General features: G+C 35.5%; 1 pseudogene; it reads left to right on the top strand.

Moving 5' to 3' along the window:
- LOC136853113 (hemicentin-2-like) overlaps positions 1-15,000 on the top strand; it is a 462,981-nt pseudogene that overhangs the window by 383,172 nt on the left and 64,809 nt on the right.

Genomic DNA, 15,000 nt, shown 5'->3' with positions numbered 1-15,000 from the left:
CAAGGAAGCTTCAAGTAAGGTATACATTGCTAGAAAATAAAACTTGAAGTTCTTATGTTACCAAGACCATGTTTTCGAAAGCTGGGCTGTTGTAGAATTAGGTGACGTGTGAAAACTTACGAAACTACTTAAAACAAACGGGCAAAAAGCATACAGAGAAAGGTTTGAACTCTCCAGAACAGAATGCAAGGAAAAGTTAAAAATTTGAAGAAGACTTAGAATAAACGAACTTGAAAATTTCTGACCTACGCTAGAAGAAAAATAGACCCGGTATCCTAGAGCAGAGGAACTAGAACAGAGAAATTATGGTTCTGAAATTTTAGAAAATTTGCCGGAAAAAAGATTTTATCGTCTGAGGAACGCAAACATTAGAAGAAGAAAAATGTATGGGAGATGTTCTTCTGCCGGAGGATCAAGACTTAAAACCCAGTATTGTAGAATTAGGAAGTGAAGTGGAAAAACTTGATGAGAACTTAGGCGAAAGGGGACTTTTAAGTTGTCTCGGTAACAGAAACATTAAAAGTTAGAAAAGGGACTGCAGAAGTTCTAAGTACAGGGAGCCAAGTTTTCAAGAACAGTGTTACGGAATTAAGGGATGGATAAGATAGAACTGAGTTTGGACTCACTACTATTATTTGAAGGTATAATTATCCAAAAAAAAAACTTTTGGTTTAAGTTGTTTTACCCACACACATATTGATATGACTAATGTCTTCAAGGATACGTATAGTTTCCTTTCTGGATTCATACGACCACGATGTTTTTGATTCAGAAGAAAACAAGTAAAAAATGCGCCGAAGTTTCTTCGGCGCAATCGAGTTTTTTGTACAGCTAATAATTAAGGCCACCGAAAATAGATCTATTTTTTGGTGGTCTCGGTATAATGCTGTATGAGCCGCGGCCCATGAAACTTTCAACCACGGCTCGGTGGTGGCCTGTCCTATAGCGTTGCCAGACGCACGTTCATACCTAACTTTAACAATAAATAAAATAAAACTACCGAGGCTAGAGGGCTGCAATTTGTTGTGTGTAAGGGTTGGAGGGTGGATGATCAACATACCAATTTGTAGCCCTCTAGCCTCAGTGGTTTTAAGATCTGAGGGCGGACAGAAAAAGTGCTGATGGACAGACAAAGCCATCTCAATAGTTTTCTTTTATAGAAAACTAGAAGTGGAGACGATAATGACGGAATTATTGTCTTTGATTGATATATGCAGAAATCAGGTTTAATTTTCGGTCTGTCTATCTGTACATAAAGCTTTATAATGAAGGATATGTAAATGATATATAAAGTTTGAAAAGAAGAGGAAATAAGGAGACAAAAGAAAAATGCACCCTCATAAGCAGCAATGCAAGAAAAGGCGTTAAATATATAACTTTTTTCGTCATATTTAATTGAACCAGTAGATTTTAAATAACAAACAGAGAGTATATACTTAAACATTACATTATATAAAGAGAAAATGCTAATTTATTTGCTATTGTGAATGTATGTTTTACAAAACAATTATTTCCTGTGCAAAATATACAGAATGGATCTTGTAAGAGAACCAGTCGAAGACCTTCAAATGGAAAATCATTATTCTTTCATATATTCGTTGGTGTCAATGACTTTTATTTTTAACGCCAGGTAACTTATTCGGTTAGTTTAGATATACGTTGGTTTGAAAAGTAAAATAGAAATCAACGAGTCTTTATTAAACTGACAACCTCTTTCAAAAAAGAACAACAAGAAAAGATGGAATATAAATATTGACTGAACGTGAAAAGAAAATAATTTTTACCTTCATGACAAAAACATCATTAAAAAAGCTAAAGAAAAAAACAGTCAAACATAACCAGTCAAAGAACTTTAATTAAAAAAATCTAAAAAAAAAGAGAAAAATAAATATTCTTTCAGTTTACCTTGAAAGAAGTGATCAAAGAAGTGTCTACCTTAACATGTTTGTGACTTGCACAGACGGCCTTGACAGACACATCAAAAGATCCGCTTTTTCTTTTGTCGTATTTTTTTTTTAGTGTCTTCTAATCAGCGTCAGGATCAGTAGTGCTTATTCTGCTAATGCTGAAAAGGAAGACTTTTGTTTATGTTAGTGGAGAGACTGTGAGCCTGTGTAAAGAGAAATAATTTATTGGGATTAAGGTTTTTGATAAGATGAAAAATGAGAAGAGTAAAAGAGAATTTGGAGAGAATCTTTCAGCTGAAAATGAAAGAAGAGACGTAGAGATATACAGACAAGAAATGCAATGAAAATTTGTTGGAGTTATTATAAGAGAGAGAAAGAGAGAGAGAGAAAGAACTCTTATCACAGAACATTCAAATATCCATCTTGCTATCTATTGTATATACGTATATATATATATATATATATATATATATATATATATATATATATATATATATATATATATATATATATTTATATATATATATATATATATATATATACACATTTATGAATTTTTATCACTTTGTCGACATTAACGTACACCTCTCTTTTGATAGCCGAATGGTTTTGAATGTCGACTGGAAGTTGTTGTTTCTTACTGTCGAGTGTTCGAGTCACTTCGGTACCAAACCATTTATCACTTTGTCACTATCAGATGAAAAAAGAATGGGAACATACTGAAAATTCCCTTTCTTCTTTTGTTCTTGTCAAAGATAGCCTATTCATATAGTAACCGAAAGAGGTAAAAGCTGACATTATTGGAAGTGCAGTAGACTACTGTCACTATCACTTATTAAGCATAGGCGTAAGCCTAGCCCTGACTTTTGATTCAACAATTCCGTGACGAGGCGGCAGGCCAGAGTGCGCTAGAATCCAACGATCACAAATAAAAATGTTCCAAGCAACATTTACTCCAATTTCTTAATACGTAAAGCTAATCATTAAAATCAGATTACATGAAATCTCTTCACAGGTGATTTACTAGTTGAAGGGACTGTAATGATATATTTTTCAATAATTTGTAAGAAAAAAAATCATAAAAAAAAATTAGCAATCCAGTTGCCTAATGCGTTTCATCAACACCCCCCCCCCCGCCCCATATCCCTGACTACTTCGATATCCCGTACGCCATCTTACTTGCCCCAGAGCAGCATGATATACGGTTATTTTAAAAATTCACCTCAGCGACAAACGAAGCCTTAAATTGTACATGTTCATAGAAAATTTTCTGTTCAAAAATACTTTTTCTTTCATTTCATTTCCCAAAATTTTGCATAAACTTCCCTGTAAAAATTATTTATATAATATATATATATATATATATATATATATATATATATATATATAATATATATATATATATATATATATATATATATATATATATATATATATATATATATATATATATATATATATATATATATACATATATATATGTATATGTATATATATTACTAACAGGACCTCATTCAAACTTGATGGTATCTAGTAGAATATTTATTCAGAAAAAGTGACTAGCTTTTAGGACACACATTCCCCATTATCAAATATGCGTACAACAACCAGAGCGTAGTCCAGCTGTATTTATATCTGTGCGCTGGGTACTTTAATCCTATAATTGCCTTCCACTTCCTGTGTGACCCAACCCCCTCGAGACCTTGGTCTTTCTCTGCCCGCATCTCCATCCAGGTTTTCATTGCCCATACGTCCTCTTGCGTTTTTCTTTTGTTTCCTTGCTACTGTGGAGTGTACAGTTTTTCGTGATATGCTGCCTTCAAAGCCGTTTCCGGTGTTCCCTGCCATTGTGTTGTTAGCGGATGTTACGAAGGCGTTCTTTACAACCAGTCTGGCTGTTTTGTTGGGGTTCCTGTACAGAAAATTCATATTTTCCTAGTCTGTTTTATGGTCATTTTCCCAACAATGTTTGGCAACTGCTGACGTCTGATTATAATGCCTCATGTTCTGCAGGTGTTGTTCGCTTCGCTCTTTACAGGATTTGCCATTTTCGCCATAGTACCCATCTTCACAGTCTAGACACGCTGCCATATACAGTATACCACCCTCTTATCTCTCCCCCCCCCAACAACTTTTTGTTTCTAACTATTTTATTTCTAATGGTGTTTTTGTAGCTGCCTATCAATTTGAAATCATCTAGCTTCCTGCTGATGGGTGCAATAGAGTTGTTGTCCGGGACTGTAATTATTTTCTTCCCTACCAAATGTTCCTTTTCTATCCTTTCCCTCTCCCCAAAATAGTTTTTTCTTGCCTTGATGTGTGATCACTCCCACCAACAATGATGAAGAGGGAAACAATTGTAATAATATTAGAGAGAAATAAAATTCGGTTTAAGGCAAGCGGGAGGTAATTTCTTTGACGCACCAGTCGTGTCTGTGGTTGTTTCATGTGCTTACGACGGAGTTGCCAAATAGCGCCAGATGTTACTATTATAAGCTGTTGTCCGAAAAGTTTTGAAGTATGTTGCAAAACATTTTTGAGTAACTGTACCTTTGTATTTTGTAGGTATCTGAATGATCTTGTAGCAAGATTATTCTTTTTGATGCAGATAAGATATTTATCTATTTTATAAACTCATACAGTAAAATATAAGTGTCCTTCAACTCATATCTTTCACTTTGTACTCCTACACGACATCGATCTTTTTAACTAAACCTCATTCAGTTTGCTCATTAAAATATTGTTTTCTTTCCCTTTCATGATGTTAATTTGACATAAAATGTCTGTCCCTCCTATCTCACGTCTATTTATTTTGCAGTTGTAAAAAAATTTATTTTTTGCTTTTGACTGACGTCTTTTCCATGATTTTCTGGCTAACATTTGTTCGTTGCAAAACCATAAAAACTGGAAATTGATTTTTTTACAAATACAAAATACCAGTCTATTATAATTTATATCCATTAATTTTGTATCCAGGTAAAGCAACCTTTTTCTAAGTTATTTTATCAATTCCATCTTTATGAAATACCAGCCCCTTCTTATTGATACCTGTTCATTTTATAGTAACGGAAATTATCAGTCATTTCTTACTGACGTTTAACAATATAAATGATCAAACTCATTTTGCATGCTATTCATTTCTTACCACAAAATATCAATCTCTTTTTCCGTAATTCTTTAGTTGCAGTCTTATAAAATATCAATTTCTATTTCTGACATCTCTTAATTTTATTGCCATATGAACATTAACCTCCTCTGACTGGAATCTCTTCGTTTTAAAGTCACTGAGAATATCAATCTTTCTAACTGAATTATTATTTTAATTTTATTTATGGCCTTGAAGAGTATCGATCTCTTCTAACTGTAAAAATGTTCATTTTGAGGTCACGGGAAATGTCTGCGTTTTGTAAGTTATATATTTTATTCCTCTTGCAGCCACTTTGAGGATGACCTCTGGTGACGACATGCTCCTGATGCCTTCTCTGGTGACCGACCAGCCTTACTTCGACCCCACAATGAAGGCCAACCAGACAGCCCACGTCGGTCGACAGTGCGAACTCCACTGCCGGGTGCATTCCATTGGGAACAGGACCGTGAGTACTTTTAAGTTTATGCTTGCTTAGTTTATTTTTGCTTATTTGTTTAACATGTCTATCTATCTATCTATCTGTCTATTTATTTATTTATTTATTTATTTATCTATCTATCCATCTATGTATTTATCTATGTATCTATCTATCTATCTATCTATATATATATAGACTATTTTATATATATATATATATATATATATATGTATATATATATATATATATATATATATATATATATATATATAAATATATATGTATGTATGTATGTCGTATGTAATATATATATATATATATATATATATATATATATATATATATATATATATATATATATATATATATATATATATATATATATGTATATAGATGTATGTATGTATATATATATATATATATATATATATATATATATATATATATATATATATATATATATATATATATATATATATATGAAGATCAATTAGGGTCTTGCAGTAGGGGCTGGAGATCAGGACGTGAGCCAGAACCTTCATCCTAAAGTTTCAGTCACAGAACCGGTTAGTAATACCTAATGGGTAATACCTGGTACCTTTGCTTCTTTCTCCCATACTCCCCAAACCCACTCTACCCTTCGTTATGCAATTTCATGCTATTCCTGAGGCCTGACAAACGAAGAGGCTTTAATGTAGCGTCGGGGTTCCCGCTTAACAAAATATCTTTAAATGTCGTTGATACGCGCAGCAGGTCGTATAAATCTAGAGTGAGAGAGACCATGGGTCACACTGAGGCCCGGGAATTCAGTATCTTAATTATGCATATGTGTTTGTGTGGGAATGTATCAGGAAACTTTTACTGAGAATTTATTATCAGAAACTTGTTGAATATGGATAAAGAATATGTTGCATTTCAACATACAAAGGTCATAAGGCTTAATAAGCCTATCATATCGCTGACATCCACAGTGTTGGCTTCTCTACCATTTTGTGTGTTTACTAAGTAATTCAAGCTGATGGTTCTTAAGTCCATTGTTTATTAGAAATTTAATTAGCTCTTAATTATACTGCCAAAATGAAGTCACTCATGTTCTGTGCCTTGTAACCGAAGATTGGCATCTTAGTTGACGTAGGAAGGACTGGAAGAAATTAAATGTCTTATATATTACCTAAATGAAATCAATAAACGTAATTAAAGAAAATGGAAATCTGCTTAATTTGTGTTTATGTTTAGCGTATATCGTTGGAGGTAACGTGATTGAGGAAAACTCTTGCTCCTTGTTACTCATCTGAGGTTACAGTTCAAATACGTCGACCAATCAGAAGCAGGACAGAAGTTTCAATGACATCAGTTGCGGATATTTACCGTCAGCTATAAAATGAGTAGACTAAAGTAGAGTTCCATCTTTTAAATTTTCCAGGAACGCAATTTTTCTGCAATGACTTTATTGCAGAACAATGACGATCAGACTTAGAATCAGGAGAGTCATATAAAGGCACGTGGGCTATGCGCTATGGCCATATCTGTGAGAGGCTAGCATCTGCTCTCGTAAAACATTTGCGAACACAGATATATCTAAGATATTATGAACTGTATTATTAGACGTATGAATTATTGACCCCTAAAGCAATGGAAATCCAGTTTTGTCTAAAGGAGAACTCGGTCTGATATGAAATTAAGAAAGGAAAGACAACGCTGGACAGAACGATTTTGATTTCATGCCAAAGATATGTGTAGGATCATTTGATTCATTTACCAGAAGCTAACTAAGGTCTGAATGAGCCGTTGAATGGGTTCACAGATTTTAACGTGGAATCAATAATAAACAAATTTTGGAGACATGAAATCCTCGGTTATGATAACACTGTAGAGTTGATTTTAGCTGAAACTGGACACCGTGAATAGACGGCTTTGCAGAATTTGAATTTGGAGCGAGGAAACAGAGCCTGATAATTGGAACAGGAAGCCATGCCAAAGGTACAAAAGAAAGGTGACCAGACTGAATGTGGTAACTCAGTTATGGTGATTTTGTCAGTTATAAAGAAAATAGTCTGCATGCCTAACATTGATAGGCTGGAGAAAGAAACTGATAAAAGTTGCAAAGAAGAAGAAGCTGGTTTTAGGAAACGCAGGAGTTGCTCAGATTAGTATAAATGACGAGACATATTGTGCTGCAGCGTAAGGAATTTAAAAATCCTTTCTGATGGCTTTCGTGGATCACGAGATGGCATTTGCCAGATTCCAGAGGCATGTTATGGAAGGCCCTTTGTTCTTAGGGCATTCCTGTGAAATTTGTAAACCTAATTGAAATCATCCATGAACTAAGTAGATGCAAAGTAGATGCAAAGTCAGTGTTGACAGATCTTGTCAAGTGAATTTACAGGAACTAGCGGGGTGCTGTAAGGGAACGTTATTTCACCTTGGCATGTCGTAGGTTTTATTAAAGTGGTCGGAGATGTAAGAGAAGGATGAGATTGGCGTGAAGACAGAAGCGTGAAAGGCTTAGAATATGCAAATGATGCCGTCTCAATCAGCAGAGCATAACACAGTATTTTCAAAGCTTGCTCAATAAAATATATCATCTAGATAAAAAGATAAAACTCAAAATAAATCCAATGAAAACAGACGTAATAAGGGCGGTGTATGAACAATTGATGGAGAAAGGATTATTGAAGTTTAATTATTCAGATGTTTAGAAACACTGATGTTCAGTACAAGCTGTATTGAGCTAGAATTTCTGTGAAAGACTAGATAAAACAAATAAAACAATGGCCAGGCAGATTAAGATTTGGAAATGATTCATACGGAAGTAAGATTATATATATATAAGTTTACTATGATCTGAACGTGAATCATGTTGTGGCAGTGAAACTAAATCTAAAAGCGTTTGTCGATTCAAGATCAAGTTTTACGAAGACTATTGATTAAAAGTTAGATGGCAGGATAGAGTGAGAGATTATACCATAAGGGAAATTCCAGAAGTTCCACATGTAAACGAGAGAATGATGAAAGGTAGATGGCTTGGACTTGCTCCTTTGCACAATCCGCGGTCGAATAACATGTGATGGTGTCAGTTGAGCTTTTGTTGGCACCAAAGCGGGTTGAAGACCCAGACCTACATAGACGAGAATTATGAGAAGGGAGATCGGAGATGAGTGAAGATTTGTGGAAGACAAAGCACAGGAAAGACATAAGTGGCTTATTTTCACAGAGGCCTTTTACGTCACGGGGCGTCGGAAACTATGATGATGATGATGATGATGATGATGATGATGATGATAACGACAAAAGTGAAAGAGGTTTGCGCCATCAGCTAGGGAGAGTAAACTGGAAATAGATGAAAAATAGGTCGGAAAGCAGCGCTGGAGGGACACTCCAAACAAAATTATTTCTGCGACACCGGTTCAAGGTACAACTTTATTAAACTTCAGAACACTGAGGATACTCGAATTGAAAGAGAAGAATTCCTTTCTGAAGCTGGAAGTGGTAAAGAAATAACAAAATACAGTTCCTGTTTGCAGTCTCTTCGCGTGATTGTGAAAGCAAACTTGGTTAAGTGGTGGTGATGCGTGGTCTGGCGAATCTTGGAATCGGAGCCTGTTTGTAAGCATGCTCCAGAATTCATTTTTCATTCTCGTTCTGGGCAGCCCCTGTCCAGTGGCACTATCTAATGGTAAGAGTGTGTGATGTATCATTGATTTTTCCGTTATATTCTCTTATTGAAATTTTTCATCCATTTAATTGGCAGTGGGACTATTTTAGTAAACGAATAGCTACTTGTTTGTGGTCGTGTGTATGTATATACCCAAAAGGCGAATGTACATAGTAATGAGTGTTTTAAAGAGATTAGTTATAACTTTATTTTTAAAAAATTCTTTCTGTTAGTGTATGCTCAAATGTATTTATTTTTTTGCATCACAGGAATATTGAACATAATTGTGTTATAGAGATAAGCTCATACTTTTTGTACATACATTCATGCATACATACATACATACATACATACATGTAATAGATGGATGAGATAGATATCTCATAGGAGGAAGGAGGGCCTGTTTGAACCTATTTTCTGAAAGATCTATTGTTTCTCCATAGACTAAATGGTTGAATAAATACCTGGCGATTAGTGGATTGCTTTTACAGTCAGTAGAAGGACATGAGGCTAAAAACATCATTCCAAAGCGGATTGACTGAGAGCCAGAAGGTTAGCACAGTCTATAGCTACTCACTCTAAAGGTAAGAGGCATTTGGTTGTAAAATACACACGCACACTTAAGTATACCTTAGTTTAACCAGACCACTGAGCTGATTAACAGCTCTCCTACGGCTGGTCCGAAGGATTAGACTTATTCTACGTGGCTAAGAACCAATTGGTTACCTAGCAACGGGACCTACAGCTTATTGTGGAATCCGAACCACATTATACCGAGAAATGAATTTCTGTCACCAGAAATAAATTCCTCTAAATCTTCATTGGCTGGCCGGAGACTCGAACTCGGGCCTAGCAGAGTGCTAGCCGACAACTCTACCGACTCATCCAACAAGGAGCTTTACACACACCCTTAAATAAATATATGAGGTGCAATTGTGAAAGCTTGATTGAGCAGCTGGCTGGGGCGTGTAAGGTACGTACAGATGAGGGGAAGGCTCTAAAGGAATGGGTGAGAGGAATAATCATTCAACTTTATGGGCGTAAAGGCGATATAGGTGATTTATATTTATAGGGGCATAACTTTGCTTAGTATGCCGAGGAAGATATATGGTGGGATTTTGGCTGAGAAGGTAAGGCAGATAGCAGGCGGGTTGACAGAGTTTGAACAGTATGGGTATAGATAAAGAAGGTGTGTGGATGACGTGTTCGTTTATGCACAGATCGAAAGCGTCTATGATAGAATTAATACAGGCAATGTTGATGATGCATAGTATAGAGGATAAGTTGCTGAGCGTGATAAAACGTTTTTATAATGGCAATTAGGCATCTGTTACTTTGTAGGATGAAGAATGACTGGCTTGATATTAAAATTGGGCTGAGACACGGACACATATGACTTCAAAAATGTAAAAGGGTTAATGCTCGTTGAATAATGAACCAGAGTATTTAGAAAAGATTTCGTCATGTGGAAAGTATAAGGGAAGAGAGGCTGGTGGAAAGAGTATACAATTCTGAAGTGTTTGGAAGAAGGAGAGGAAGACTTTAGGGATGGACAGATAGTGGCTATGAAAAATGTATTCCATAAAAGTGGCCTCAACATCCATCAAGCTATAGTGCTTGAAAGATAGAGGTAAGTGGCACGCAGAGGATGCAGGGGGGAGGAGGGACGGGGTTCGGCATGGCTAGTTGAATCAGCAGTTGAAGTTTGAGTGATGATGTGGTTATTGCTACTGTTTTTTTTTTTTTTTTTTGAGGAACTGCTACCTATTCCAGGAAACAGCTTAGTGCAAAACTATATATATATATATATATATATATATATATATATATATATATATATATATATATATATATATATATATATATATATATAATATATATATTACATATATATATATATATATAATAATTTATTTATATATATATATATATATATATATATAATAATTTATATATATATATATATATATATATATATATATATATATATATATATATATATATATATATATATATATATATATATATATATATATATAAAATATATATATATATATATATATATATATATATATATATATATATATATATATATATATATATATATATATATATATATATATATATATATATATATATATATATATATAAAAATTTATATATATATATATATATATAATATATTTATATATATATATTATATATTATATATATATATATAAAAATATATATATATATATATATATATATATTTTTTATATATATATATATATATATATATATATATATTTTATATATATAAAAATATATATATATATATATATATATATATATATATATATATATATATATATATATATATATATATATATATACACTCATAGCCTATATATATATATATATATATATATATATATATATATATATATATATATATATATATATATATATATATATATATATATTCTTTCTCTGCATCGTTTCCCACTTCTGTGTGGGGTCGATGTTTCTGACAGCTTTCCTCCACCTGGCTCAGTCAAACACATCATCGTGTGACAAGTGTTTGTCTCTCAGATCTTCTCTAACTACATCCATCCACCTTCACTTTGCTCTTCCTCTTGCTCTACCACCAGGCACCTCCATCTGCATCACTCTCCTCCCTACATATGTCTCAACCCTTCTCGTCACATGGCCACACCACTGCAGTCTTCTTCCTTGGGCCTTCTTTGATAGTTCTACAACTTTAGTAGTTCCTCTTATTCTTTAATTTTGGATCCTGTCCATTTTTGTTACTCCACACATCCACCTGAACATTTTTATCTCTACCGCATCCAGTTTCTTCTCTTGCTCTCTCTCTTTACCGGCCATGTTTTTGCGCCATACATCAAAGCTAGTCTCACTACTGTCTTATACACTCTTCCTATTCTGTGGTCGCACAAGACACCTGACATTTTTCTCCAATTTTTCCATCCATCCTGCACTCTGTGTGTTATTTTTACATCCAAGTTTCCACCATCAGCCACTGTTGAACCAAGATACTTAAATTTTTCTACTCGGTTCAACCTTGTCCCTTCCATACTAATCTTGGAGTCTAGATCTTCATTAAAACTTAAGTATTCAGTCCTCTTCCAACTGATCTTTAAACTTCTGTCTTCCAGTACCTTCCTCCATTACTCTAGTTTTGACTCCACTACCCCTCTGTTGGTGCTGCATAACACGATGTCATCAGCAAACAACATGCACCAGGGGGGATTGATCTCTTTTTCCTTGAGATAGCACATCCATTATCAGGTCAAAAAGATATGGACTTAAGCAGATCCCTGGTGTAAACCAACTTGTACTGGTATCCATTCAGTTCACCAAACACTGCTTTTAACCTGTGTTTTTGCTCCTTCATACATATCTTGGACCAACCTCACAAACTTCTCCGGTGTTCCCTTTACTTGCATGCACCTCCAAACCTCTTGGCGTCGTACTCTATTGTATGCCTTTTCCAGATCTATGAATACTATGTGCAGTTCTTTCTGCTTTCCCTGGTGTTTTTCCATCATCTGTCGGAGGGCAAACACTGCATCTGTCATTCCTCTTCCTGGCATGAAACCAAACTGTTCTTCACCTACAGATGTTTCTCCTCTAATTCTTTAATCCATTATTCTTTCCCAGATTTTCATAGTGTACGACATTAACTTTATTCCTCTGCAGTTTGCACAATCCTGGATGTCACCCTTCTGTTTATAGATAGATATCTTTTCCTGACTATATTTTCTTTGCTAGGTCCCGCAGGATGTCTATTCTTTCTTCTCCCAGGCTCTTCCACACTTCTGCAGGAATTCCATCTGGTCCTATTGCTTTACCATTTTTCATCTTCTTTAGTGCCTTCTTTACTTCCTTCCTGCTAATAGTATGTGTCATACCAAGGTTCTGGAATCCATCTTCAAAGAATTTTCTAGGATTTGCTTCATTCAACAGGTGTTCATAATATTCCTTCCACCTCTTCTTTATCTTATCCTCGTTGCATAAAGCCACTCCGTTCCCATCCTTAACCTGTTTTATATGAGAGTAGTCTTTGGTGTTCTTGTCCCTCATCTTCGCAATTCTGTGAATTTTTCTCTCCCCCTCAGGTGTTTCCAGCTCTTTGTACATGTCCTCTAATACTCGTGCCTTTTCTTGTGCAACTGCCTTCTTTACTTGTTTCTTATGTCTGTGGTACCTCTCTTTATCCTCTTGCTGTCCATACTTTTCCCAGGTCTTTTTTTTTTTTCTTTTTGGCTTTCACCACTTCTTTCACTTTATCATTCCACCACCAGGTTTCCTTATTGTCAGTAAGTTTCTTTCCAGATGTCTTTCCCAACACCTCTCCACCCACTCTCTTTATCACCATACAGTTGTGATTCCACCATTCTTGCACTCCCTCTAGCAGTCTAACCTCCCTCAATATTCTCTCCTTAAATTCCTGCCTCGCTTCCTCCTACTGTGTCAGCTTCCACCACTTGATTGTTAATGGGACACGTGCAGACCTACCTTTTACTGCGTTCTTTATTTCCAAGTCCATTACCACCACCATGTGCTGTGCTGCCACACACTCTCCATTTAAAATTTTACAATTTCTCACCTCTCTCAGATGTGATCATCTGCACACAAGGAAGTCAATCTGACTTTCTCTTGCTCCACTCTTGTATTTGATGTACTGATTTTCTTTCTTTTCAAACCAGGTGTTGACAATAGCCAAATCAAATGACACTTCGCAGTCCTCAACTCTCTCTCCCTCATCATTGCTCTCTCCAACTCTCCAGCCACCATGCACCCTCTCAGTACCCTCTGGTCCTTCCTACATGTCCATTCATGTCACCACCAATAATTAATCTCTCTTCTGCTAGTATTTTACTCAACTGTTGGTCCATTTCCTCCCAAAATGCCACTTTCTCAACTTCATTACATCCTGCTTGAGGGGCATAAGCATTCACAATGTTGGCTATTTTTTCATATAGGCACAGTTTCACAAACATTACTCTGTCACTTGTCCTCTTCATGCTTACTATGCTCTCTTTTAAGCATTTTCATAGAATTATTCCCTCTCCATTTCTACCGACCTTATTTGTTCCACTATATAGCAGTTTATATCCACATCTCAGCTCTCTCACTTCATTTCCCCTCCATTTAGTCTCCTGTACAAACAAAATGTATATCCTCCTTCTCTCCATCAGATCTGCTATCTCTCTTCCCTTTTCAGCCATTGCCCCCACATTCAAAGTTCCAGCTGTCAAAGCTAGCACCACCTTCCTTCTCCTCACTCTTCTTCTCATTTTTTGGACTCACCTCATTAACCAGGGATGCCCACCACCTAATAGCCCTTGCCAATATATCACGGGGCAGGCGAGGGCCTTCCATGTCACCTAAGGGGAACGCCCTAGCACTATCCAATATCTCATGCAAGTCAACTTTTGTGTTTGGTTTTGGCTGGATTCTATGGCTGGATGCCCTTCCTGACGCCCACCCTCCCCATTTATCCGGGCTTGGGACCAGCACTGAGTTGGTCTCACTTGTCCACCCCAGTGGCTGGGTTTACATATGTATATATGTTACAGTCAACATGCGTAATCAGTCATTACGAGTAATGACTGAAATTTCAGTCATCACGCGTAATGCACTTAGGGGACATTTGATCCCCCCAGGAGCTAGTACTAAACACGGCTAAACAGTGAGTCACCTACACTGTTTCGCCGGGTTTAGTACTAGTCCCGGGGGGGTCCAATGTATTTCGCCATGTTTAGTACTAGCTCCTGGGGGGATCAAATGTCCCTAAGTGCATTACGCGTGATGACTGAAATTTCAGTCATTACGCGTAATGACTGATTACCATGTTGACTGTAAC

This window comes from Macrobrachium rosenbergii, chromosome 26, assembly GCF_040412425.1.
Source record: "Macrobrachium rosenbergii isolate ZJJX-2024 chromosome 26, ASM4041242v1, whole genome shotgun sequence".
Lineage (NCBI taxonomy): Eukaryota > Metazoa > Arthropoda > Malacostraca > Decapoda > Palaemonidae > Macrobrachium > Macrobrachium rosenbergii.
This window is presented reverse-complemented; position numbering and strand designations above follow the sequence as displayed.